Raw genomic sequence first — 19270 nt, forward strand, 5'->3', positions numbered from 1 at the left:
GTGAACTGAAAGGTCTGTTTCCACATTCTATGACCCTATGACTATAACTGTCCCTCTCAAATCCTCTTCCTGCGTGGCACGGTGCCTTAGTGGTTAGCACTGCTGCCTCACAGCGCCAGGGACCTGGGTTGGATTCCAGCCTCGGGTGACTATCTGTGTGGAGTTTGCACATTCTCCCTGTGTCTGTGTGGGTTTCCTCCGGGTGCTCCGGTTTCCTACCTCAGACCAGGTGAATTGGCCATGCTAAATTGGCCATAGTGTTAGGTACAATAGTCAGGGGTAAATGTAACATGGGGGAATGGGTCTGGGTGGGTTGCTCTTCAGAGGGTTGGTGTGGACTTGTTGAGCCGAAGGGCCTGTTTTCATTCTGTAGGGAACCTAAATATTAATATTTTAGATCGACTGGGCTCGTACTCACTGGAATTTAGAAAAATGAGGTTGTGGAGTCTCACAGAAACACATAATATCCTGATGGGACTGGACAGGCTAAGTGCGGGAAGAATGTTCCTGTTTTTGGGGAAGTGCAGAACTAGGGAGTTACAGTCTAAGAATAAAGGGTAAGCCATTCAGGACTGAGATGAGGAAGAATTTCTTCAGTCGGAGAGTTGTGAACCTGTGGAATTCTATCCCACAGGAAGCTGTGGGGCCAGTTTGTTAGATTTATTCAAGAGGGAGCTGGATGTAGCCCTTGTGGCTAAAGAGATATAGGGGTATTGAGAGTAAGCTGGAATGGGATACTGTGATTGCGTAATCAGCCCCAATTATACTGAGTGGTGGTGCAGGCTTGAGGGGCCGAATGGCCTACTCCTATGTTTCTAGATGCTCCTTAAAACTGACCTCTTTGACCATCCTCTTGGTCACCTGACCTGCTACCTCATTTTGAAATGACTCAGTAAAGCTCTCTGGAGAGAGGAGAAAGTGATGCTGGAGATTCCTGAAGAAGGGCTTATGGCAAAAACGTCGATTCTCCTATTCCCTGGATGCTGCCTGACCTGCTGCACTGTTCCAGCAACACATTTTCAGCTCCTCTCTGTAGAGAGCCTGGCAAGGTGGTGCTATGTGAAAGGTGCTACATCAATGTTTTGTTGTTGTTGTTGTTGCAGCACTGGGAGTAGTCAAGCCGGCTTTTTGAAGTGGTGTTGTCACGGCTCAGTTGCGTTTGAGGTGGTTGCTAGATTCACCAATGAGAACCTGGCAAACGGTTAAAACAAACACTTCCTACGAAGTCCTTGGGGAAGGAAACTGTCCTTAACCAGGCAGCCTGTTTCCCTTCCTCCCCAAACAAAGGCAGCTTCAGACTCAGCCTTCAGGCAGTGAGATTGCAATGGGAACAATTCGCCTTGCTGCAGAGAATCTTAGCGAGGAGGTCAGTGTGGATGGTGTATGCCTCTCACACTCTGCATGTTTCCGAATGTTTCCAGTGAGAGCTCCTGTTCTCCAAGTGTATTGCTGTTTTCCAACACGTGGAGGTTTGATACTCGTTTCTATCACAGCCGTGTGCTATTGAACATGCACCTGGCTGGGTGCTGTCAGTCGCACCCTATGCACGGACACACAGCTTTGCAGAGATAAAACTAAAGAATGGCAGATGCTGGGAATCCAAGATAAAACCAGAAACTGCTGGAGAAACTCAAAAAGGTTCGGAGAATCTGTGGAGGGAGAAATAGTAACCGCTTTGAGTCCAGTGATCCTTCTTTGTGTCTGTTTTGTTTCTCCAGAATTTTCGTTGCTTGCTTTAGATTTTGAACACATGCAATGTTTTACTTTAATTGCAGCGTCAATAGAGCTGTACTCTGTATCTAACCCTGTGCTGCCCCTGTCCTGGGAGTGTTTGATGGGGGACAGTGTAGAGGGAGCTTTACTATGTATCTAACCCTGTGCTGCCCCTGTCCTGGGAGTGTTTGATGGGGACAGTGTAGAGGGGGCTTTACTCTGTATCTAACCCCGTGCTGTCCCTGTCCTGGGAGTGTTTGATGGGGACAGTGTAGAGGGAGCTTTACTCTGTATCTAACTCTGTGCTGTCCCTGTCCAGGGAGTGTTTGATGGGGACAGTGTAGAGGGAGCTTTACTCTGTATCTAACCCCATGCTGTCCCTGTCCTAGGAGTGTTTGATGGGGACAGTGTAGAGGGAGCTTTACTCTGTATCTAACCCCCGTGATGACCCTGTCCTGGGAGTGTTTGATAGGGACAGTGTAAAGGGAGCTGTATTCTGTATCTAACCCCGTGCTGCCCCTGTCCTGGGAGTATTTGATGGGGACAGGGTAGAGGGAGCTTTAATCTGTATCTGACCCCGTGCTGCCCCTGTCCTGGGAGTATTTGATGGGGACAGTGTAGAGGAAGCTGTATTCTGTATCTAAGCCTGTGCTGTCCCTGTCCTGGGAGTGTTTGATGGGGACAGTGTAGAGGGAGCTGTATTCTGTATCTAACCCCGTGCTGTCCCTGTCCTGTGAGTGTTTGATGGGGACAGTGTAGAGGGAGCTTTACTCTGTATCTAACCCCATGCTGTCCCTGTCCTAGGAGTGTTTGATGGGGACAGTGTAGAGGGAGCTTTACTCTGTATCTAACCCCCGTGATGACCCTGTCCTGGGAGTGTTTGATAGGGACAGTGTAAAGGGAGCTGTATTCTGTATCTAACCCCGTGCTGCCCCTGTCCTGGGAGTATTTGATGGGGACAGGGTAGAGGGAGCTTTAATCTGTATCTGACCCCGTGCTGCCCCTGTCCTGGGAGTATTTGATGGGGACAGGGTAGAGGGAGCTTTAATCTGTATCTGACCCCGTGCTGTCCCTGTCCTGGGAGTGTTTGATGGGGGACAGTGTAGAGGTAGCTGTACTCTGTATCTAACACCGTGCTGTCCCTGTCCTGGGATTGTTTGATGGGGGACAATGTAGAGAGAGCTGTACTCTGTACCTAACCCTGTGCTGTGCCTGTCCTGGGAGTGTTTGAGAGGGGACACTGTAGAGGGAGCTTTACTCTGTATCTAACCCCGTGCTGTCCCTGTCCTGGGAGTGTTTGATGGGGGACAATGTAGAGGGAGTTGTACTGTGTACCTAACCCTTGCTGTCCCTGTCCTGGGAGTGTTTGAGGGGGGACAGTGTAGAGGGAGCTTTACTCTGTATCTAACCCCAGGCTGTCCCTGTCCTGGGAGTGTTTGATAGGGGACAGTGTCGAGGAAGCTTTACTCTGTATCCAACCCCGTGCTGCCCCTGTCCTGGGGGTGTTTGATGGGGACAGTGTAGAGGGAGCTTTACTCTGTATCTAACCCCGTGCTGTCCCTGTCCTGGGAGTGTTTGATAGGGGACAGTGTAGAGGGAGCTTTACTCTGTATCCAACCCCGTGCTGAACCTATCCTGGGGGTGTTTGATGGGGACAGTGTAGAGGGAGCTTTACTCTGTATCTAACCCCGTGCTGTTTTTGTCCTGGGGGTGTTTGATAGGGGACAGTGTAGAGGGAGCTTTACTCTGTATCCAACCCCATGCTGTCCCTGTCCTGGGAGTGTTTGATGGGGGATAGTGTAGAGGGAGCTTTACTCTGTATCCAACCCCGTGCTGTACCTGTCCTGGGAGTGTTTGATGGGGACAGTGTAGAGGGAGCTTTACTCTGTATCCAACCCCGTGCTGTCCCTGTCCTGGGAGTGTTTGATAGGGGACAGTGTAGAGGGAGCTTTACTCTGTATCTAACCCCGTGCTGTTTTTGTCCTGGGAGTGTTTGATAGGGGACAGTGTAGAGTGAGCTTTACTCTGTATCTAACCCCGTGCTGTTTTTGTCCTGGGGGTGTTTGATAGGGGACAGTGTAGAGGGAGCTTTACTCTGTATCCAACCCCATGCTGTCCCTGTCCTGGGGGTGTTTGACAGGGACAGTATCGAGGTGAGCAAACAGAAAATGTTGGAGAATCCAGATTTGTCTGATGGCACGTGTGGAGAGAAACGCAGGTGAAACATTTCTGATGGTATGCCACTCCATCAGAATGCTGGTTCTCTGAGCCTTTCTTCTTTTCAATGTCCTGAGTGTCTTCCTGTGAATAGTTTCTGCATCTTCTCATGGGTCCTTTCTGTCCAACCCTCTTCGTTTCCACTTGTCTGCAGCATCCATTCTCATTCCTGCTGTAACTCTTGCTATATCTCTGCCTCCCTCCCATCCTCTCATCTCCTGCATTTCAGAGAACATCTCTGGGATATACACACCAAACAACCCATCCGCCCTGTGGCCGACCATTTCAACTCCCCCTCCCACTCCGGCAAGGATTCACAAATCCTGGGCCTCCTCCATTGCCAAATCCTAGCTACCCGCGCCTGGAGGAAGAACGCCTCATCTTCCACCTTGGGACCCTCCAACCCCATGGCATCAATGTCAATTTCACCAGTTTCCTCATCTCCCCTCCCCCCACCTCATCCCAGATCCAACCCTCCAACTCGGCACCGCCTTCTTGAACGGTCCCAACTGTCCACCCTCCTTCCCACCTATCCACTCCACCCTCCTCTCTGACCTATCCTCATCTTCCCCAGCTGCATCTACTACCACCTTCCCAGCTACCTTCCCCCCAGCCCCACCCTTCCTATTTACCTCTCAGCCCCCTTTCCCCACCCCCAACATTCCTGATGAAGGGCTTAGGCCAGAAACGTCGACTCTCCTGCTCCTCGGTTGCTTCCTGACCTGTTGTGCTTTTCCAGCGCCATACTTTTCGACTCTTGCGTCTCTCAGTCTGTTGAAACTTACCTTTGCTGCTTAAGTATAAACAGTAAATCAGGGACAGGTTGAACCAATATGTCACTCCTGACATATTTTCACAGTCTCTCCCTCTCTCCTTCACCCGGGACCTCACCCTGTCTCTCCAGCCATCTCCTTGTTCATCTCTTGATACCTTCTGGACGTTCAAACTCTGGTTCTCTCTCTCTTGGTCTCTCTCCAACATCTCACACTTTCTCTGTCAGTCTCCCTCTTTACTGTCCCACACTTGCCATTCCATTTTGTGAGCAGACAGGCAGGGGGCTGGGAGAACACAGCAAGCCAGGCAGCATCAGGAGGGACAGGCAGGGGGCTGGGAGAACACAGCAAGGCAGGCAGCATCAGGAGGGATAGGCAGGGGGCTGGGAGAACACAGCAAGGCAGGCAGCATCAGGAGGGATAGGCAGGGGGCTGGGAGAACACAGCAAGCCAGGCAGCATCAGGAGGGACAGGCAGGGGGCTGGGAGAACACAGCAAGCCAGGCAGCATCAGGAGGGATAGGCAGGGGGCTGGAGGAACACAGCAAGGTAGGCAGCATCAGGAGGGACAGGCAGGAGGCTGGGAGAACACAGCAAGCCAGGCAGCATCAGGAGGGACAGGCAGGGGGCTGGGAGAACACAGCAAGGCAGGCAGCATCAGGAGGGACAGGCAGGAGGCTGGGGGAACACAGCAAGCCAGGCAGCATCAGGAGGGATAGGCAGGGGGCTGGGGGAACACAGCAAGGCAGGCAGCATCAGGAGGGACAGACAGGAGGCTGGAGGAACAGAGCAAGGCAGGCAGCATCAGGAGGGACAGGCAGGGGGCTGGGAGAACACAGCAAGGCAGGCAGCATCAGGAGGGACAGGCAGGGGGCTGGGGGAACACAGCAAGCCAGGCAGCATCAGGAGGGACAGGCAGGAGGCTGGGGGAACACAGCAAGCCAGGCAGCATCAGGAGGGACAGGCAGGAGGCTGGAGGTACACAGCAAGCCAGGCAGCATCAGGAGGGATAGGCAGGGGGCTGGGAGAACACAGCAAGCCAGGCAGCATCAGGAGGGACAGGCAGGGGGCTGGGAGAACACAGCAAGGCAGGCAGCATCAGGAGGGACAGGCAGGAGGCTGGGGGAACACAGCAAGGCAGGCAGCTTCAGGAGGGACAGGCAGGAGGCTGGGAGAACACAGCAAGCCAGGCAGCATCAGGAGGGACAGGCAGGGGGCTGGGAGAACACAGCAAGGCAGGCAGCATCAGGAGGGATAGGCAGGGGGCTGGGAGAACACAGCAAGCCAGGCAGCATCAGGAGGGACAGGCAGGGGGCTGGGAGAACACAGCAAGGCAGGCAGCATCAGGAGGGATAGGCAGGGGGCTGGAGGAACACAGCAAGGTAGGCAGCATCAGGAGGGACAGGCAGGAGGCTGGGAGAACACAGCAAGCCAGGCAGCATCAGGAGGGACAGGCAGGGGGCTGGGAGAACACAGCAAGGCAGGCAGCATCAGGAGGGATAGGCAGGGGGCTGGAGGAACACAGCAAGGCAGGCAGCATCAGGAGGGACAGGCAGGGGGCTGGGAGAACACAGCAAGCCAGGCAGCATCAGGAGGGACAGGCAGGGGGCTGGGAGAACACAGCAAGGCAGGCAGCATCAGGAGGGATAGGCAGGGGGCTGGAGGAACACAGCAAGGCAGGCAGCATCAGGAGGGACAGGCAGGAGGCTGGGGGAACACAGCAAGGCAGGCAGCATCAGGAGGGACAGGCAGGGGGCTGGGAGAACACAGCAAGCCAGGCAGCATCAGGAGGGACAGGCAGGGGGCTGGGAGAACACAGCAAGCCAGGCAGCATCAGGAGGTGGAGAAGTCAGCGTTTTGGGTGTAACCCTTCTTCGGGACTGGGAGGAGCTGTAGATAAAAGGGGAGATGGGCGCAGGGTAGAGAAATAGGGATAGGTAAAGACAGGTGGAGGGTATGACCTGGTCAATGGGAGGAATGAATCCAGTTGGTGGCTGGAATGAAGGGTCTGTCAGAGGAATGGAAGGGAGAGGGAGGGGCTGGAAAGGGAGGGGGAGGGGCTGGTAAGGGATGGGGAGGGAGGCTATTTGAAATTGGAGAACTCAATGTTGATTCTTCAGGGCTGTAGGCTGCCCAGGCGGAAGATGAGGTGTTGTCTTTCCAATTTACACTGTGGTTCGTTGTGACAACAGATGAGGCCAAGGATGGTCACGTCAGAAAGGGAGTGGTTGGGGGAATTGAAATGGGCAGTAACTGGGAGGTCCGGTCATCCCCTGTGGGCCCGGCTGAGATCCGCGGTGAACCGTTCCCGAAGTTTACGTTCGGTCTCCCTGATGTAGAGAAGACCACATCGGGAGCACCTGATGCAGTAAACTCGGTTGGAGGAGAGACGGGTGAACCTCTGTCTCACTTGGGAGGGCTGTTTGGGGGGGCTCTGGATAGAGGTGAGGGGAGTGGGGTACCGGCAGGATTTACATCTTTTCCGGTTGCAGGGGAAGGTACCTGGGGCTTCGGGGGAGAGTGGCACAAACCAAAGACTGTCGATGGGAACAGTCCTGGCGGAAGGCAGAGAGGGATGGGGAAGGGAAGAGGCTCTTGGTGGTGGGGTCTAGTTGGAGCTGGCAGAGGTGTTTAAGGATGATCTGTTGGATGTGGAGATGGGTGGGGTGGTAGGTGAAGACAAGGGGGACTCTGTCTTTATTGCATTGGGATGGGGAGATTTAGAGTAGGGGAATGGAGGTGGTGTGGTGGAGGTGTGTCTGGATGACATAGGGAGGAAAAACATGTTGTTCGAAATAGGCGGACATCTGGGAAGCTTGTGAGTGGAATGCCTCCTTGCCCAAGCAGATGCAGCAGAGACAGAGGAATTGGGAAAACGGGATGGAGTCCTTGCACGACATGGGGTGGGAGGAGGCATAGTCCAGGTAGTTGTGAGAGTCTGTGGGTTTGTAGTTAATCTCTGCCCAGAGACTGTCACCAAAGATGGAAATGGAGAGATCGAGAAAGGGCAGGGAGGTGTCCGAGATGGACCAAGTGAATTCGAGGGCAGGGTGGATATTGTGGGTGAAGTTGATAAACGGCTCCAGTTCAGGCTGGGTGCACGAGGCTGCATCGATGCAGCCATCGATCTAACGGTGGAGGAGTTGGGATCCAGTGCCTGTCCCGACTCCCTTCCCAGCCCCTCCCCCTCCCTTCCACTCCTCCCTGCCACCAACCGGATTCATCCCTCCCGTTGACCAACCAGGTCGTACGCTCTACCTGTCTTCACCTATCCCCACTTCACCACCCTGCCCCCGGCACCCCCTTTATCTGCAGCTCCCCCCACACCCACCCCCAGCCCTAAAGATGGGTTGCACCCAAAACACCGACTTCCCCCCCTCCTGATGCTGCCTGGCTTGCTGTGTTCCCCCAGCCTCTTGCCCATCTACCTTGGATTCCAGCACCTGGAACCTTTTTGACTCATTCCCTTTCGTGAGGGCATGAAAGGACCTTTCTTCAAAGGGGAAGTAAACTCTGTCCAAAGGTCATTCAATTGGAAAAGTTTGCAAGGGGTTTTCCGGGAGTGTTGAAGCATGTTGATGGCTGATAATGATATAAAATTTGAAAAAAAAGTATTTTTCTTTTAAATTTGAGGTTTTCTGAGATGAGTTTATTTCTTGCCACAAGGGAAAACCCAACAGAAACTGTGCTGTGGGAAACAAAGCCTGTGAAGCAATTCTGCCAGTTTGTTAGCAGACACAGGACTATGTTATGCAAATAAAACAGACACACACAAATAATTCTTCTGACACATTAGCATTAATATTCAGAGTTATTCTGTAGATGTCAGTGTGATGGTGTGCTATGTCCCTGGCACTGACGTAGAATGTTTTATATTCAAGAGACTTGGCCATACTGAACGAGCGCAGTGCTGAGGGAGTGCTGCACTGACAGGAGCAATGGTCCAGGTCAGACATTCAACTCTGTCTGCCCTTTGAGGTGGATAAAGAAGGTGCTCTCCTGAAGAGCAAGTTGTGAATATCTAAGTGACTGGACTGATATTTATCCCTGACTCAAAACCACAAAATTGGCCTATCTGGGTATCGTTGCATTGCTAATTGTGGGATCTTGCTTTGCACAAGCTGGCTTCTGTGTCTCTCACACGACCACCTTGGCGCTCCACCAAAATTATTTAGTTGGCTCTAAAGCAAACAAGGACATCCTAAGGGGGCAAAAACTTCTTCCTTTCTGTAACATAACTTATAAAGGTTTTCATTAATTTCTGCACAATGTCACACTAAAACACATCGATTCAGCTGTTTTACACATCTTTGTTCTTCCTTCATTTGCGTAATCCTGAACTAATCCCACAAGCTCTCTCCCATAGTCCTGTATCAATCCCCAAACTAATCCCACTACTCCCCACTCTCTCTCCCCATCACCCTGCATCAATCCCCACACTAGTCCCACTGCCCCGCTCTCTTCCCATAGCCCTGCATCAATCCCCAAACTAATCCCACTGCCTCGCTCTCTCCCCATAGCCCTGCATCAATCCCCAAACTAATCCCACTGCCTCGCTCTCTCCCCATAGCCCTGCATCAATTCCCAAACTAATCCCACTGCCCCGCTCTGAAGAAGGGCTTATGCCCGAAACGTCGATTCTCCTGTTCCCTGGATGCTGCCTGACCTGCTGCGCTGTTCCAGCAACACATTTTCAGCTCTCTCCCCATAGACCTGTATCAATCCCCACACTAATCCCACTGTCCCCGCGCTCTCCCCATAGTCCTGTATCAATCCCCAAACTAATCCCACTGTCCCCGCGCTCTCCCCATAGCCCTGCATCAATCCCCAAACTAATCCCACTGCCCCGCTCTCTCCCCAGAGCCCTGTATCGAACCCCAAACTAATCCCATGTCCCCACTCTCCTGATAACCCTGTATCAGTCCCCAAACTGATGAAGAGTTTTTGCCTGAAACGTCGATTTTCCTATTCCTCGGATGCTGCCTGACCTGCTATGCTTTTCCAGCACCACTCTAATCTAGACTCTGGTTTCCAGCATCTGCAGTCCTTGTTTTTACCTAAACTAATCCCACTGCCCCACTCTCTCCCCATTGCCCTGTATCAATCCCCAAACTAATCCCACTGCCTCGCTCTCTCCCCATTGCCCTGTATCAATCCACAAACTAATCCCACTTCCCCACTCTCCTGATAACCCTGTATCAATCCCCAATTAATCCCACTGTCCCATTCTCTCCTCATAGCCTTGTATCAATCCCCAAACTAATCCCACTGCTCCACTCTCTTCCCATAGCCCTGTATCAATCCCCACACTAATCCCACTGCCCCACTCTCTCCCCATAGCCCTGTATCAATCCCCACACTAATCCCACTGCCCCACTCTCTCCCCTTCTCTCCCCATAGCCCTATATCAAACCTCACACTAATACCACTGCCCCATTCTGTCTCCATAGTCATGTAGCAATTCCCTAACTAATCCCACTTCCCAGCAAGTAACTCCTGACTCCCCAAAGCCTGTCCTCCATCGACAAGGCAAAAGTCAGGAGTGTGATGGAATATTCCTCACTTACTGGATGGGGGCAGCTCCAACAACACTCAAAAAGTTTCTCACCTTCCAGAACAAAGCAGCCACCTGATTGGCACCACATCCACAAATGTACACTCCCTCCATCATCGTAGGCTTCAGTCCTGATGAAGGGCTTTTGTCCGAAACATCGATTCTCCTGCTCCTCGGATGCTGCCTGACCTGTTGTGTTTTTCCAGCACCACTCTGATATAGATGATGGTCAATAGCAGCCTCTGTCCTACCTGTAAGATGCATTGCAGAAATTTGTCAAGATTTCTTATACATCACCTTGCAAACCCATGACCACTTCCAGCTAGAAGGACAAGCAGATAGATGGGAACACCACCCCCTGCAAGTTCCCTTCCAATCATCTGACTTGGAAATATATCACCATTCCTTCAGTGTCACTGGGTCAAAATAAGAACTTCAAAACTAGGAGCAGGCATAGACAGTTCAGCTCCTGAGCCTGCTCTGTCATTTAATACGATCATGGCTGACCTCATCTCGGCCTCAACTCCACTTTCCTACCTGCTGTCCATAACTCTTCAATCCTTTACTAATTAAAAATCTATCTTCTCCTTAACTTACTCAAAGTCCCAACATCTCCAGCACTATGGGGGAGTGAACTCCACAGATTTATGACCTTTCGAGAGCAGTAATCTCTTCTCATCTCACTTTTAAGCCTGCCACCCCTGCTTCTAAAACGATCACCTGTCAATCTAGATTGTCCCACGTGAGGAAACAGCCTCTCTGCAACTACTTTGTCAGCCCTCTTTCGCATCTTATAGACCTCGATTAGATCTCCACTCATTCTTCCAAAACCTTGGAATTTCCTCCCTAAGGGCATTGTGAATAAACCTCTAGCACAGGGATGGCAGCAATTCCTGAATGTGAAGGTGTTGGACTGAGGTGCAAAAGGTCAGGAATCACACAACACCCGGTTAAGAGTCCACGGGTTTGTTTGAACACACAAGCTTTCAGAGCACCGTTCCTCTGTCAGCTGATGAAGAGGCAGCGCTCCGAAAGCTTGTGATTTCAAATAAACCTGTTAGGCTATAACCTAGTATCTTTTGAATTCTGACAGTCAATAAATGCAGGTCCATGGGTGAATGAAAACAAATCTCATTTAAAGTTGACATCTCGAGTGTCGCTGATTTAACCACCTCACTGCAGGTGCTCTGCCCTCATCCCCAGCTCGTCAGCTCTGAAATTCTCAAACTGAACCTCTCCAACTTGTGGGCGGCACGGTGGCACAGTGGTTAGCACTGCTGCCTCACAGCGCCAGAGACCCGGGTTCAATTCCCGACTCAGGCGACTGACTGTGTGGAGTTTGCACGTTCTCCCCGTGTCTGCGTGGGTTTCCTCCGGGTGCTCCGGTTTCCTCCCACAGTCCAAAAATGTGCAGGGTCAGGTGAATTGGCCATGCTAAATTGCCCGTAGTGTTAGGTTAAAGGGATAAATGTAGGGGTATGGGTGGGTTGCGCTTCGGCGGGTTGGTGTGGACTTGTTGGGCCGAAGGGCCTGTTTCCACACTGTAAGTAATCTAATCTAATCAAAAACTTTCCAGCTGTCCCACTTCCTTTAACACGCTTTTTCCAACCTATTTCCTTAACCAAGTCAATGGTCTTTAGCTTGATGTCAGGTATTGTCCAATGATGTTGGAGGCCTGTGACCAGCGGCATGCCACAAGCATTAGTGCTGGGTCCACTACTTTTTGTCATTAACATAAATGATGTGGGTGTGAACATAGGGGATATAGTTAGTAAGTTTGCAGATTACACCAAAATTGGAGGTGTAGTGGATAAGGTTACCACAGAATCTTGATCAGATGGACCAATGGGCTGAGGAGTGGCAGATGGAGTTTAGATAAGATTTCTTACAGTGTGGAAACAGGCCTTTCGGCCCAACAAGTCCACACTGACCCTCCGAAGAGCAACACACCCATTCCCTTACATTTACCCCTTTGCCTAACACTATGGGCAATTTAGCATGGCCAATTCACCTAACCTGCACTTTTTTGGACCGTGGGAGGAAACCCACGCAGACACAGGGAGAATGTGCAAACTCCACACAGTCAGTCGCCTGAGGTGGGAATTGAACCCAGGTCTCTGGCGCTGTGAGGCAGCAGTGCTAACCACTATGCCGCCCACTGCCACCGTGCCACCCATGGAGTTTAATTCAGATAAATGCGAGGTGCTGCATTTTGGAAAGGCATATCAGGGCAGGACTTATACACTTAATAGTAAGGTCCTATGGAGTGTTGCTGAACAAAGAGACCTTGGAGTGTGGGTTCATAGCTCCTTGAAAGTGGAGTCGCAGGTAGATAGGATAGTGAAGAAGGCGTTTGATATATTTTCCTTTATTGGTCAGAGTATTGAGTGCAGGAGTTGGGAGGTCATGTTGCAGCTGCACAGGACATTAATTAGGCCACTTTTGGTATACTGTGTGCAATTTTGGTTTCCTTCCTATCAGAAGGATATTGTGAAAGTTGAAATGTTTCAGAAAAGATTTACAAGGATGTTACCGGGGTTGGAGGGTTTGAGCTATAGGGAGAGGCTGAACAGGCTGGGGCTGTTTTCCCTGGAGCGTCGGAGGCTGAGGGGTGACCTTATAGAGGGGCATGGATATGGTAAGTATGCAAGAACTCCCCCTGGGGTGGGGGAGTCCAGAACTGGAGGTCACAGGTTTAAGGTGAGAGGGGAAAGATTTAAAAGGGACCTAAGGGGCAACTTTTTCACACAGAGGGTGGTGTGTGTATGGAATGAGCTGCCAGAGGAAGTGGTGGAGGCTGGTATAATTGCAACATTTAAAAGGCATCTGGATGGGTATATGAATAGGAAGGGTTTGGAGGGATATGGACCAAGTGCTGGAAAATGGGACTAGATTAATTTAGGATATCTGGTTAGTGTGGACGAGTTGGGTGTGTTTCTGAACTGTATATCTCTACGACTCATTGATCCTATGCAGTGCCTTGGGACAACTTGCTATGTTACTGGTGCTATGTAAATGCAGATTATTGTTGGTGGAACTATGCTTTGCGTGGTTTGCTGCAGTGTCAGCCCCCTCCCAGTAGCGCAGTGAGCTGTACTTGCTGGATTGATGGTGTGTCTGCAGCCTCAGAGGTACCACATTTACACTGGGGAACCTGGGCAGCCACAAAATCCGGCTTGGACCTTCAGAGATGCCAGTGTTTGAAGATGAGCAGGAGGTTGGCAGGAAGTTTTGGAATGTCCGGGGAGAAACGATTCTCTATGATGAAGGCCATCTGGAACTGCCCACCCATCCCAGAGTTCCTCCTCTGTGGCTAATGACTCTTGAGGACTGTGTGGTTATCTACATAACCACAACTACGTCATTATGTGGGGAACTTTGAGATCTTGCTCTGGCATGTGATACACAATGTCGAAGCAAAGCCTTGTCTTTTCCACTACTAATCATTATCTCCAACAGTATGAGCTGAAATGACCTTATTGAACTCAATACGGTTACTCAGGTTCTATATCGAGTACAATTTTTGGGGAGGCTATTGAACTATTGGCAAAAATTTGAGTTTGCTTTGTAGTGGGAAACTATGATAAACCAATCCCTAACACACAGTTTTGTCCCATTTCTAATGAGGGTCTGTAATTAGAAGTTGTGGGATTATGATAACAATCATTTTACCACCAAGTGGCTGAGTGTTTAATAAACCTTATCTCACAACAGAGGCAAGGCCAGCTTTATAAAAACGTGTAAGTGCATCAATATGTAAACAGGTAAACATGTAAATATAAATTAGGACAAATTCAGCCCCTCGAACCTGCTGTACCACTAAATAAGATCACAGCTGTTCCAATTACTCCACACTCCTGCCCTCGATAACCTTTCACCCTCCGTCTTATCACAAATCTATTCCTTAAAAATATTCAAAGGCTCCGATTCCGCTGCCCTTTGGGGAAGAGAGTTTCTGTGAGAAACTTTTCCCCACATCTTTGTCTTAAGAGATTGACCCCTAATTCTAGATTCTCCCACGAGAGGAAATATGCTCTGCATATCTGCCCAGTCAAAACCGTTCAGGATCTTATACGTAGCCATCAGGTTGACTGGTATGCCTCAAAACTCCAGTGGATACAAGCCCATCCTGTCTCTCCTTTCTTAATGAGACAATGTACCCATCCCAGACATCGGTCTGGAAGACCTTCCCTGAACTGCGTCCAATGTTCGACTCCTTAAAGAAGGAGATGGATATTCTCCATGCCACTCCAGATCCTTGGATAACCTGAAAGAACTGCTGCAGTTCTCACAGAGGTACCTATGCAAGATCTTTCAAATCCAGGGTCAAGGCAGATGGTCCTCTACTAAGTCAAGATCTGAAAGTTCAAAGTGTAAAACACTCAAACACTACCAGGTCATTCATGTCCTCTCAGTGTTAGTGCTCCACAAAAGCACCAGCAGGAATAAGTCCCAGGAGGACAGGGAAATTCTTTAGGGAGGTCTTCAAAACCCCCTGATGTGGTCAATAACCCCACTGACTCATGGGAGACCCAGTCTTGAGACAGAACCAAACCGGAGAATGTTGATCAGATCAGACAGGAACAAGGTGTGAAAGGAAGAATAGAAACCTTTCAATATCTCATCTACCTGATCCTTCAAGCATCACCTGCCCAAAGTGTGACAAGGTCTGCAGATTGGATGTTGGACTTAAGAATCATCCAGAGACCTACTGAACCCGAGAGAACTCTCCATCCAGAAAGCCTGTCTAAAGGGAACATTGACCCACAATGCCCTTAGGGAGGGAATTCCAGGATTCTGACCCAGTGACACTGAAGGAACGGCGATATATTTCCAAGTCAGGATGGTGAGGGGCTTGGAGGACAACTTGCAGGGGTGGTGTTCCCATGTGTCTGCTGCCCTTGTCCTTCTAGATGGATGGTCCTGGGTTTGGAAGCTGCTGTCTGAGGATTTTTGAAGAATTTCTGCAGTGCATCTTGTAGATGGTACACACTGCTGTTACTGAGCATTGGTGGTGGAGGGAGTGGGTGTTTGTGGATGCGGGGCCAATCAAGTGGCTGCTTTGTCCTGGATGGTGTCAAGCTTCTTGAGTGATGTTGGAGCTGCCCCCATCCAGGGCAAGTGGGGAGTATTCCATCACACTCCTGACTTCTGCCTTGTAGATGGTGGACAGGCAGGGTAGGGTCGGGGGCAGGATGGGTGGGAACAGAGTGGGGTGGGGCAGGATGTGGTGGGGGCAGAGTGGGGTGGGGGCAGTGTGGGGTTGGGGCAGTGGGGTGGGAGCAGAGTGAGGTGGAGGCAAAATGGGGTCATGGGTGGAGTGGGACAGAATGAGGTGAGGGACAGAATGGTGGCTGCCCTCCACCGCACCTTGCAGTGTCTATATATAGGGGAAAGTGAGGACTGCAGATGCTGGAGATCAGTGCTGGAAAAGCACAGCAGGTCAGGCAGCATCCGAGGAGCAGGAGAATCGATGTTTCGGGCAAAAGGCCTCCATCAGGAATGAGGTTTGTGGGCCATGAGGGGCTGAGAGATAAATAGGTGGGTTTGGGGGGAAGGCAGCTGGGAAAGCGATAGGGAGATGGAGATGGGGTGGGGAAGAAGGTGATAGGTCAGAGAGGAGGGTGGAGTAGCTAGATGGGAAAGATGGTGGACAGGTCAGGAGGATGGTGCTGAGTTGGACGCTTGGGACTGGGATAAGTTGGGGGGGGAGGGGAAATGAGGAAGCTGTTGAAATCCACATTGATCCGGTTGCAGGGTCATTCATCCAGGTGATATCTATTTCCGGAAGATTGGTCACGTTGCAGAGAGCATACAGGCTCTGGGATAAATGTCACACAGATGTTGGGTCCTCATGATGGCATGTTCAGGTTCTCTCGACATGAGTTCACATGATGTCAGCTGGTCTTTGTGATAAATGAGGCTGTGCAGGTTTGAAAGCAATGCAGTGAGTAACTGTTTCCGAGAGTTGATTTGGTGAAGCTGACACTAACACAGTGTTTCCTATCCAACAGTACTCTGCCACGTCCTGCGCCGCACTCTCTGAAGCCGGTTTGATCATGAGAGGACAGTAATCAGAGAGACTCCCTGTCGATTACCTTCTGCGCAAAACATTGCTTTGAAAAGGTAAATGCTTCACTTTGTTTTGTCCCATCTCTGTTGGAGGTATTTTGGACTCGGCAGAGTCTGTCTAATGTATTGTCTGATTTACTGCAAGTGTTTAGTGGAGGAGTGAGCTCAGTCTGGGTGCTGTGGGTCTCTCAGCAACACGTGCAGTGAACAGGATACTCCGAGATAGACAGAGAGACAGAGGAAAGCGGAGCACGGGGAGCAGGAGTAGAAATTAAAGAGGATCAGGTGGAAAGGGGGAATGAAAGAGTAAGTGAAAGAGAGAAGTGAAGGGAGACTGAGAGAGAAAAGGGGAAGAGGACTGACAGAGACATGTGTTGCGGAGAGGATGGAAAATAATAGTCTCTGTTTTCATTGATGACATTAGCGGCACGATTGAACAAGGGAACAGGTGGCACAGTGGTTAGCACTGCTGCCTCACAGTGCCAGAGACCCGGGTTCAATTCCCGCCTCAGGCGACTGACTGTGTGGAGTTTGCACGTTCTCCCCGTGTCTGTGTGGGTTTCCTCCAGGTGCTCCGGTTTCCTCCCACAGTCCAAAGATGTGCAGGGTCAGGTGAATTGGCCATGCTAAATTGCCCCTAGTGTTAGGTAAGGGGTAAATGTAGGGGTATGGGTGGGTTGCGCTTCGGCGGGTCGGTGTGGGCTTGTTGGCCCGAAGGGCCTGTTTCCACACTGTAAGTAATCTAAAAAAAATTTGGAATAAACAGGGCTAGTGCCACCCCTCCCCCAGTCCCCCGCTCTCCTCAAGTCCCCCCACCCTCCTCCAGAACCCCCATTCTTCCCCAGACCCTCACCCTCCCCCAGTACCCCTCTCCCCCCACCTTCCCCCAGACACCACCCTATTCCTGCCCCCCCACCCACCCCCAGATCCCTACCCTCACCCAGTCCCCCCATCCTTCCACATCCCCTCCCCCTCGCCCAGTAACCGCCCTCCCCGAGTAACACCCCCTCCCCAGGTCCCCCCTGGCCCCCGTAATTCGCAGAGGGTGGATATGAGGGTGCAGGACTTTGTAAGGCCCGTGTAACTGCTTCCTTCCCACCTGCTGAGCTACCTGTTGTCCTGGGGAGTCCGGTCCCCGAGGACCTGAAAGTGGGGCTGAGGTTAGCTGTGGGTCAGCGCTCTTTCATCGCTGAGTCAGAATGTGAGGAGTTGGAACCCTGTCTCTGAGCACTGGGGTCTCTGAAGAGAGTGCTGCACTTTCAGGGGAGCTCGCTCAGCTGTCCAACCTATCTGCCCTCACCAGGAATCCCACTGTGCTGTCCCAAACAACAGCAGGACTATGCTTTGTGTACTTTGTGGGGTCTTTGCGTGTGCAATGCGGTGATCGGTGTATGGACTATCAGAGCAGCTACATGTGAAGCTTACAGGGAACATGATAGACTGAGCTGAAGGGACTGTCACAAGACACATGTCCCTCTGAGCCTGGTGAGGGTCACTAATCCTCACCCTGCCACACTTTGGAGGCTTCGGTGAAGGGATCATCGAGATCAGAAGAGCACAGACTTCACATCAAATAATCAGTGTGCTTGGGAATAAAGGTTAAAATAATACAAAATTAAAACATGCAAAACACAGGAAAACAGAAATAAGGAAGCAAGTCAGAAGCAAAATTTTTTAACTCTCTTGAGTTACAAATACATTTTGCTTATTGCTCAACAGAATGAAGACCGACTCACAAGGTCATCCTGTCATATTGAGATGTTCTGTATGAGCCAGAGAATGTGGGAAGTGACATTCTGCGACTTTAAGGCTGAGATTGTAAATACAGTAAATGGGAATAATTGCACGATCATTTCGTAAAGCAGACTTTAAAAAACACAAGCAGAGCATTCAGGTCTGTGCTGGTAGAACATGGAACAGTACAGAGCAGGACAGGCCCTTCGGCCCTCGATGTTGCGGCCCTTGAGTGCCAACACTCAGCACGAGATTCCACCCACACCTCTTCTTCTCAATTCTAGAGACCTGGATTTGAATCCCAGATGGTGATGTTTTGAATTTCGTTCAAAACTGACACGGGGAGTATGTGCAAACAAACCCGCACTGACACGGGGAGTATGTGCAAACAAACCCGCACTGACACGGGGAGTATGTGCAAACAAACCCACACTGACACGGGGAGTATGTGCAAACAAACCTGCACTGACACGGGGAGTATGTGGAATTAAAGGCTGGTTGAATGATTACCATCATTGCTTGTAGGGCGGCATGGTATCTCAGTGGTTAGCACTGCTGCCTCACAGTGCCAGGGACCTGGGTTTGATTCCGTCCTCGGGCGACTGTCTGTGTGGAGTTTGCACATACTCCCCGTGTCAGTGTGGGTTTGTTTGCACATACTCCCCGTGTCAGTGCAGGTTTGTTTGCACAAACTCCCCGTGTCAGTGTGGGTTTGTTTGCACATACTCCCCGTGTCAGTGCAGGTTTGTTTGCACATACTCCCCGTGTCAGTGCAGGTTTGTTTGCACATACTCCCCGTGTCAGTGCGGGTTTGCACATACTCCCCGTGTCAGTGCGGGTTTGTTTGCACATACTCCCCGTGTCAGTGCGGGTTTGTTTGCACATACTCCCCGTGTCAGTGCGGGTTTGTTCAGGTTTCCTCCCATGATCCAAAGACGTGCACATTGGGGTAGATAAGCCCATAGGTGTATAGGTTAGATATTTAGTCAGGGGGAAGTGTAGAGCAATAGGGGAGGGAAATGGGTCTGGGTGGGTGGGAAGGGGTCAGTGTGTACTTGTTGGGCCAAATGGCCTGTTCCCGCAGTGTCGGGATAGCAGTGCTAACCACTGTGCTGCTTGGTTTATAATGATGGCCTGTTGTTTTGGGAAGTGGAAATGTTTTCTCTATGCATACTACTATCGAATTTCCTCATAACTTTAAAAGACTA

The 19270-nt window shown here is 50.9% G+C and overlaps 1 protein-coding gene across 3 annotated transcripts in view; it reads left to right on the forward strand.

The window, feature by feature from the left end:
* Positions 1 to 19270, forward strand: part of LOC122553337 (putative G protein-coupled receptor 132) — a 162476-nt gene that overhangs the window by 121881 nt on the left and 21325 nt on the right. Inside the window, exons 1-2 of one of the 3 annotated variants that reach the window (XM_043696912.2) lie at positions 1345 to 1366; positions 16271 to 16382. The gene's annotated coding sequence lies outside the window, so the exon portion shown is untranslated. The other 2 variants (XM_087989577.1, XM_043696909.2) reach the window with 2 other exon arrangements.

Source organism: Chiloscyllium plagiosum, unplaced genomic scaffold (genome assembly GCF_037043375.1).
Source record: "Chiloscyllium plagiosum isolate Xiang-an unplaced genomic scaffold, Cpla_swu_hap1 HiC_scaffold_8, whole genome shotgun sequence".
NCBI lineage: Eukaryota > Metazoa > Chordata > Chondrichthyes > Orectolobiformes > Hemiscylliidae > Chiloscyllium > Chiloscyllium plagiosum.